Below are 6,817 nucleotides of genomic sequence, written 5' to 3'. Positions count from 1 at the left end.
TCCTGGTGGGCCTCGCACCAGCTCTGTGCCTGCGCTGCCCATTCCTCTCCTGACACTGAGTGGCCGTGACCTACACAAGGCCCAGGCCTGGTCATCAGTCTCCTCTGTGCTCCCGCAGTCATCACAGTGCCACTTGGCTTTCTCTTCCAACTGCAGACGTGAGGTCTCTACCGGGATCCCTAAGGGCTATCTCACAGCTGCTCATCTGGTTACCTGTCTGACCCACATTCCAAGGCACATATATTAATTAAGAAGAAACGTGTTACATAACCTCTGCTATATACTGCCTCTCCATGAAGCTGTCCTGTGCTCCTCCAAGATGAGCTATTTTTAATAGCTGAAGCTTCTGTATTATTTTAAGTTATACCTGCCATGCTCCCTCTTGTTTGGATCTAAGAAAAAAGAATTTATGTTGTGGTAAGTACTAAACATTCCTCCGTTCATACTTTATGAAAACTAAGTGGGTTAAGCAGCAAAGATGGAGAAATAATAAAATCTTTGCCCTCAAGGATGCTAAGAGGCAGACGTGCCCCAAATGCACACAGCGCACTGTGGTGGGACTGGGTGGGATTAAGCGAGGGCAGCAAGTGGCTGGGCTGTGACCTCCCCACAACCTGTAACACAATCACACCTAGCAGAGCACATCCAGTGCCAGTAAACAGCCGGGGGAACCGGGAAACCAGAGCGACACTGGCAGGCCTGCTAGGAAGCTGAAGCTGCGTGACATAACTTCTTTTCCCGAATACCTAAGCTCTGCAGAAAGAGCAGTGGGTCTGGGGGAGAAAGGGAACTGACCCTCGGAAGGAAATGGAGACAACAATCCAGGGCTCTGCCCCTCGGACATCTAACACAAACACACTGCCCAAGTCAAAGTCAGTGTAATTATAAATTACCGTGAATTCTGGACCCATGAAGCCCCATCCATGAGGCTTCTACCGTAGCAATATGCTGGTAAAACGAAATGCTGGTCAATGCCATACCCGCAGAGAGACCTAGGAACCTTCTATGAACTCCCTGTGCTCGACTTACCACTAGCCTACCAGAATGAGCAGTCTGGAAATAAGAGAAACTGGGATCGGACCTTGATGCTACAGCTTCCCAGCTGCGGAGCACAAAACAAATTCCAAAGTTACAAATGAACAAATNCGTTGCTACTCTATAACTGTAATTTTGCTACTGTTATGAATCGTAATGTAGATATCTTTTTGTTTTCCGATGGTCTTAGGTGACCCCTGTGAAAGTGTTGTTTGACCCCAAAAGGGGTCGCGACCCACAGGTTGAGAACCGCTGGACTAGATAGAACTCATTAGGAGACTGGCGAAAGGTGCAGGAGCCGGTCAGCAGGCAGAAACGGGAATTCCAAACCCTTCAAAAACCATGACTTTGTCTGGCTTCCCCACAGAACCGCTGCCCAACGTGAGAAAGTCACTAGGAAGGAACCAACTATTAAGGAACAAAGTGCTTAGAAATGTCACCAGTAGCAGCAGTTCACACAATGCAAGGCCGGCGTTCCCTTTTCTCATGGTGGTTCGCTTACCGTAAGCAGTGACACGAAAACTCCCAGTGCTTCTGTGAAGAGTAAAGTGCTGGCAAATACTTTATGTCAGCCAACAGGAGAAATATAAAAGAAAAATATAATTCATATTACATATACATTAATTCAAAATCTATCTTATGTCTTTTATGTCTGCATCGATTCAGTTATAGATTTAAATAAAATCGACACTTACAATGTGGCACCATGCCCATTAGCAGCTTACAATTACCATACACCCTAACTCCAAAAGTAGGGGGTCCTGTGCTAAGCGAGCTTCCGTTAAGACTCATCAAATTATCATTTCTATGTCATCGTGTCTCACTGTTTCCACCACAAAAACCAATAATCTCCTGAAAATCTTAGTCTATCAATAAAACTTGGTATGACTTGGTAAGGACTAAAGAACTCTAGTTATAATAAAGGATATAATCACCCTTTAAAGCAAATATAACAACAGTAGGTCTCAAAACACTGCCTTCTCCAAAAGGCGTTGGTACTGGCATTACTTGCCCTCCCAGCAAAGCTTCCTAACAACTGCTCTGCGTCCCTTCTGTCACTCTGGAGAGACTCGGGGGAAGCTGAGGAAAGCACTGAATTTGCAACTGGAAGACACAAAGGAGCCCCAGTGAGACAAAGGAAGGCTACCTCACTACCCCGACCTGCTTGTTCACCTGTAAAGTGAGGACAATGCCTATCGCTTCCGGAACAGTGACCGCGTGCCTGTCACAAAACAGCATAATAGCAACACTAACACAGTGTGAATGTAACGAGGACGGTACCGTGATGCCCAGGTAAGGTCTACTATGTGCCAAGCCCTGTGCTGAGTGCTTTCAGAATCCCGACTGATGTCGTTATTACCAACCAACCCCATGAGGGAGACTCCACTAGCCCTGACTCACAGCTGAGGAAACTGAAACACACAGAGCCAAGTAACTTACTTGTTCAAGGTCACAGAGCTTCCAGCAGCCAGGCTCCACAGCCGGCACACCCGACCGATTCTGGCCACAGCGCTGTACACCCATCTTCTCAATCAGGACTTCCAACAGCCAGTGAGGTACACGATGTTATTTATAATCCACATGTGACACGTGGACAAACAGAGGGACAGAGGCCTGAGGGAGCACCCCTAACGTTACAGCTACCTGATCGGAGCTGGGCGGGCACCAGCAGCGGACAGCAGCCAGACCACACTCAACCCCCACCTAGAACGCCACCTGCCTAATGCCACCAGGTTTCCGGAGACTCAGGAAGAAGGCCCCACTCGGCCTAGGCTGAGGACAAAAGGGACAAAGAAGCTAGCCGAGAAACATGCCCACGGAAAGAACATAAGCAGGTAAGCTGCTCTCGTCGCCGTGTATACCCGAATTCACCAAACCCTGCCCTCACTCACTCACGTGCGAGCCCCCAGTGTCAGCAAGCCCGCCCAGCACAAAGGCGGGTGAAAGCCATCACAGTCCTTGCTGGACGCGCAGCTGGTGCCAGAGGAGGGCAGCAAAATCCCCAGGAAAGAAGCGTAAGCACTGAATTAAGCAACACTGAGATATAGGGAATCAAAAGGAAAATGCAGCTCTCAAGAGGCAGAAAATCTGAACAGTGCTGAACTAGGGTACTTTCACAGACATTAATTAATAGCTACTTATCTGTTTTGCTATATAGGCGACCAAAAGCTAAATTCTAGGTTTAGAAATTGCTGGGAGCTTACTTTCCATCAAGTTTAAAAGAAAAAACAAAAAGGCCCCTGAAATCTGTAAGACGGTACTGCTTTAGTTTTTCGAATACACTGGTAGAGGCATAATAACACAGGTCAGGACAAGAAACCCCGCAAAAATTCCCACCTAACTCTAGGTGTTATAAAATAGAGGTTCTTTTGCTTATATTGATCAAATAATAAAAATATCAAAAGACAACCAAGTGGTTATTTATTTTAATGTTGACACTGCTCGAACCAACTCTGAAATTTTATTTTATTGAACACACATATAACATCCAACTTACTTCACCACTGTACATTTTTTACCATATAAATCCATTTACCATCTTATTTAGCAAGTAGCAACAGTACCCAAGCACTGCCTTTCCGTGTTAGGTAAGAGAAGCGAAGAAAACCTCTGGGTTGGAGAAACTGGGCTGAGCGGCTGCAATCACAAAGCTATAGTGGCAAGGTCTACTGGTGTAGGGAGGACCCCTGGTGGTGAATGTCATTCCCTTCGACAACCTACATTTCTCAGCTATAAACAGTGAGAAGTCAACAATCTACATTTTAAACTACCCCTAGTTATGGCTTGACAAAGCAAACTGTTTTCACAATATGACTCNGCACACCAAAGGCGGAGGAAGCTGGGGCTAGGGCAGGGCAGTGGAGGAGGGACAAGACACAGGTTTGGAGCTTTTCAGGATGTGGAACGTGAGTGTGGAGGAGGGAGAGGAGACGCCAACTTTCTGCTGAAGAAACCAGCGAATGGCAGCTTTCTCTTGAAGCCGGGCCCAGCTTTGGGGACAGCCCAATACCGTCTCCTACTGTACAACGTCCTAAGGGGATAGGACAACGACCAGAAAAAGAAGCAGCCCCTCCTCCCGGCCATGAAGCAGAGCCCGATGGAAGCAGCAGCTACGGGGAAGTTCAGAGCCAGCCCGACACTGCGAAGCAAGCACAGCCGGCATGAGCGAGGACCAGGTGCCCAGTGCTTTCGTGGGACACACGCACGTTTTAGTCCTGGCAGTCCAACAGAGCACTTCTTTCCCCGTTTCTCCAGAAGACGGAACTGCGGCTCAGAAGGTCCAGCAACGTGCCCAAGGCCCGAGCTGACCAGTTATGAGGGTGCGAGGCAGCTTGGTGGGGTCAGCACTCCTACTTCTTGCTCAACAGGAAGAGCTACTTATGCTTTTCAAGTCCCAGTCCAGTGACATCTTGGAAAGAACAGGAATGGCCTATACTTAACGGCAACATAAGTGAAAAAAGTAAGCAGTCTCTTTATGCTGATTTATGAATTCTATACACTAATTTATAAAGGCCATCACTCACTGTGATTTTAAAAACAAACTCTTTATAGTATCAGTATGATTAAAAGAAACCCTTTAAGTCCTACTTAACACGTCTTTTTTTTTTAAGATTTTTTTATTGGGGAATTGGGGGGATGGGAACAGTGCTGGGGAATTGGGGGAAGGGGAACAGACAAGTTGCTGTCGTTTTGTTCTTAAGTCTAGTTGTAGAGGATGTTGCTTCACGGGCCCAAGTTGGAAAGTAAAGTCTTAATTAAAAGACTTTTCTTTACCAGAAAGACATTACTATTTGTTCAGACCCAAACCTTAGTCATCCTTGACTTCTATTTGTCTGTTACTGCGAAGCAGTCCATTGGCAAAACCCATTATCCTTGCCTTCAAAATACACTTGACCCTTGAACAACGCTGGGTTTAGGGGTGCCGACTCCCACACAGTCAAATATCCCTATGTAACTTCTGACTCAAGTGCAGTTATCCCTCAGTATCCACAGGGATTGGTTCCAGGACTCCCCCGAAACACAGACCAATGCCACAGATGCTCAAGTCCCTTATACAGACAGCCTAGGGCGACGCATACAGGCGGCCCTCTGCGTCAGTTATTGGTTCAGTCCTTAGATATGAAACCTGGGGATATGGGGGCTGACTGTATATTTATTGAAAAGAATCCGCGTGTAAGCGGACCCATGCAGTTCACACCCGTGCCCAAGGGTCGGCTGTACCTCCACAGCGTGTAGCTCTCCCCACATCACCTGCCCCCTGGCCAGCACTGCCACCTTGTACCTGGGGTACCACTGCAGGCCTCTGCCTGATGCCGCAGCCCCTCGCTCAGCCCTACGCCCCACTCTCACCCAGCAGCTGCACGGAACCTTTCCACCATCAATCACACCGTTTCACGCTTCTGCTAAAACTCACAGCTCCTCAGGCCCCAGAACCTGTCCCTACAAGCTCAGTGTGGTCGGTGCGCCCCATCAGCACCACGACAGGCCCGGGCCGCCTCAGGGCCCTTGCACTGCCTGTCCCTGTCGGCAGGACATTCCTGCCCAGGTACCCAACAGGCTCACGCTCTCCTCTGCCAAGTCTTCGCTCCAGTGTCACCTACGCCATGAGGCCCAGCCCTACCGCCTCGTCTAAACTTGCGCGGCCCAGCACTCCCGCTGCTTCACCTTCCCCACGCCACTGACACCTTCTAAACCACCGCCTGTCCTGTTTGTACATGACGCCGACTGCCGAGCTGCCCCAACTGCAAAGCGATCTGCATGGCGGGCAGGAGTCTTGTCTGTCCTGCACAGATTATCTCGAGGGCCTTATTGCTCAATGGCTAGTAAAATGTCCTTCTACCATCTATAAGCAGTAAGGGCACGGCAGAAGCTCATTTCAAAGGCCATGGCTGCAGAGGTGGTGTCCAGACGTTGTGATGTCACGGCCCGAGGACACTGAGCTCCCTGACAGCGGCTGCCTTGTCTCGGCACCACTTCACCTCCAAGACCAAGCACAAGGGCTCATTCAACACACACTGAAGAAATAAGGAGTTAAACTTACAGAAAACCTTGTTTTCTCATGAATATAAAAAGGGAAAAAGAAACAGCGACATAAAATCCAGGAAGCCCACATGGCCCGCCACTCCTTACACCACCTAAAAAAAATAAATCTCAGGGCCGGCCGAGGGGCTCAGTTGGTTAAGAGTTGGCTTAAGAGCACAAGCTCTGAGCACCAGGGACGCTGGTTTGATTCCCACACGGGCCAGGGACGCTGTGCCCGAGCTGCGCACAAGCTGAGCTGCCGCCGAGCTGCCAACCAGCGGGTGGCAGGATGGCTCAGCTGGTGAGAGCACGTGCTCCTGTCGACAAGGCTGCCTGTTCGATGGTGGCTATGCCCATCCACGGCTGGGACTGAACTCGGCACCTTGAGCTGAGCTGCCACCCGGATGGCTCAATGGATAGAGCGTGCACGCTTAACAGCAAGGTTGCCGGTTTGACTCCCACATGCAAAAATAAATAAATAAATACATACATACATACATACATACATAAATTTCACAGTTGTAGTATTCTGACACTCCTGCCAGGACCCAGGACAAACCCTGCAAACGTTAGCAGAGCAAAAATAAAAATGGCGCGTGAGACTAGATCAGCGGTTCTCAACCTTCCTAATGCCGCGACCCCTTAATACAGTTCCTCATGTTGTGGTGACCCCCGACCATAAAATTATTTTCGTTGCTACTCTATAACTGTAATTTTGCTACTGTTATGAATCGTAATGTAGATATCTTTTTGTTTTCCG

The 6,817-nt window shown here is 48.7% G+C and overlaps 1 protein-coding gene across 16 annotated transcripts in view; it reads right to left on the bottom strand.

The window, feature by feature from the left end:
* PTK2 (protein tyrosine kinase 2) overlaps positions 1-6,817 on the bottom strand; it is a 188,561-nt gene that overhangs the window by 155,747 nt on the left and 25,997 nt on the right. The window contains exon 3 of one of the 16 annotated variants that reach the window (XM_019657844.1): positions 1,538-1,596. The exons of the other annotated variants lie outside the window; for them this stretch is intronic. The gene's annotated coding sequence lies outside the window, so the exon portion shown is untranslated. The remainder of the gene's footprint in view (positions 1-1,537; positions 1,597-6,817) is intronic. 16 annotated transcript variants of the gene reach the window in all.

Source organism: Hipposideros armiger, unplaced genomic scaffold (assembly GCF_001890085.2).
Source record: "Hipposideros armiger isolate ML-2016 unplaced genomic scaffold, ASM189008v1 scaffold_280, whole genome shotgun sequence".
NCBI lineage: Eukaryota > Metazoa > Chordata > Mammalia > Chiroptera > Hipposideridae > Hipposideros > Hipposideros armiger.
The sequence above is the reverse complement of the archived record's forward strand: the minus strand, read 5'-3'. Positions and strand labels throughout refer to the sequence as shown.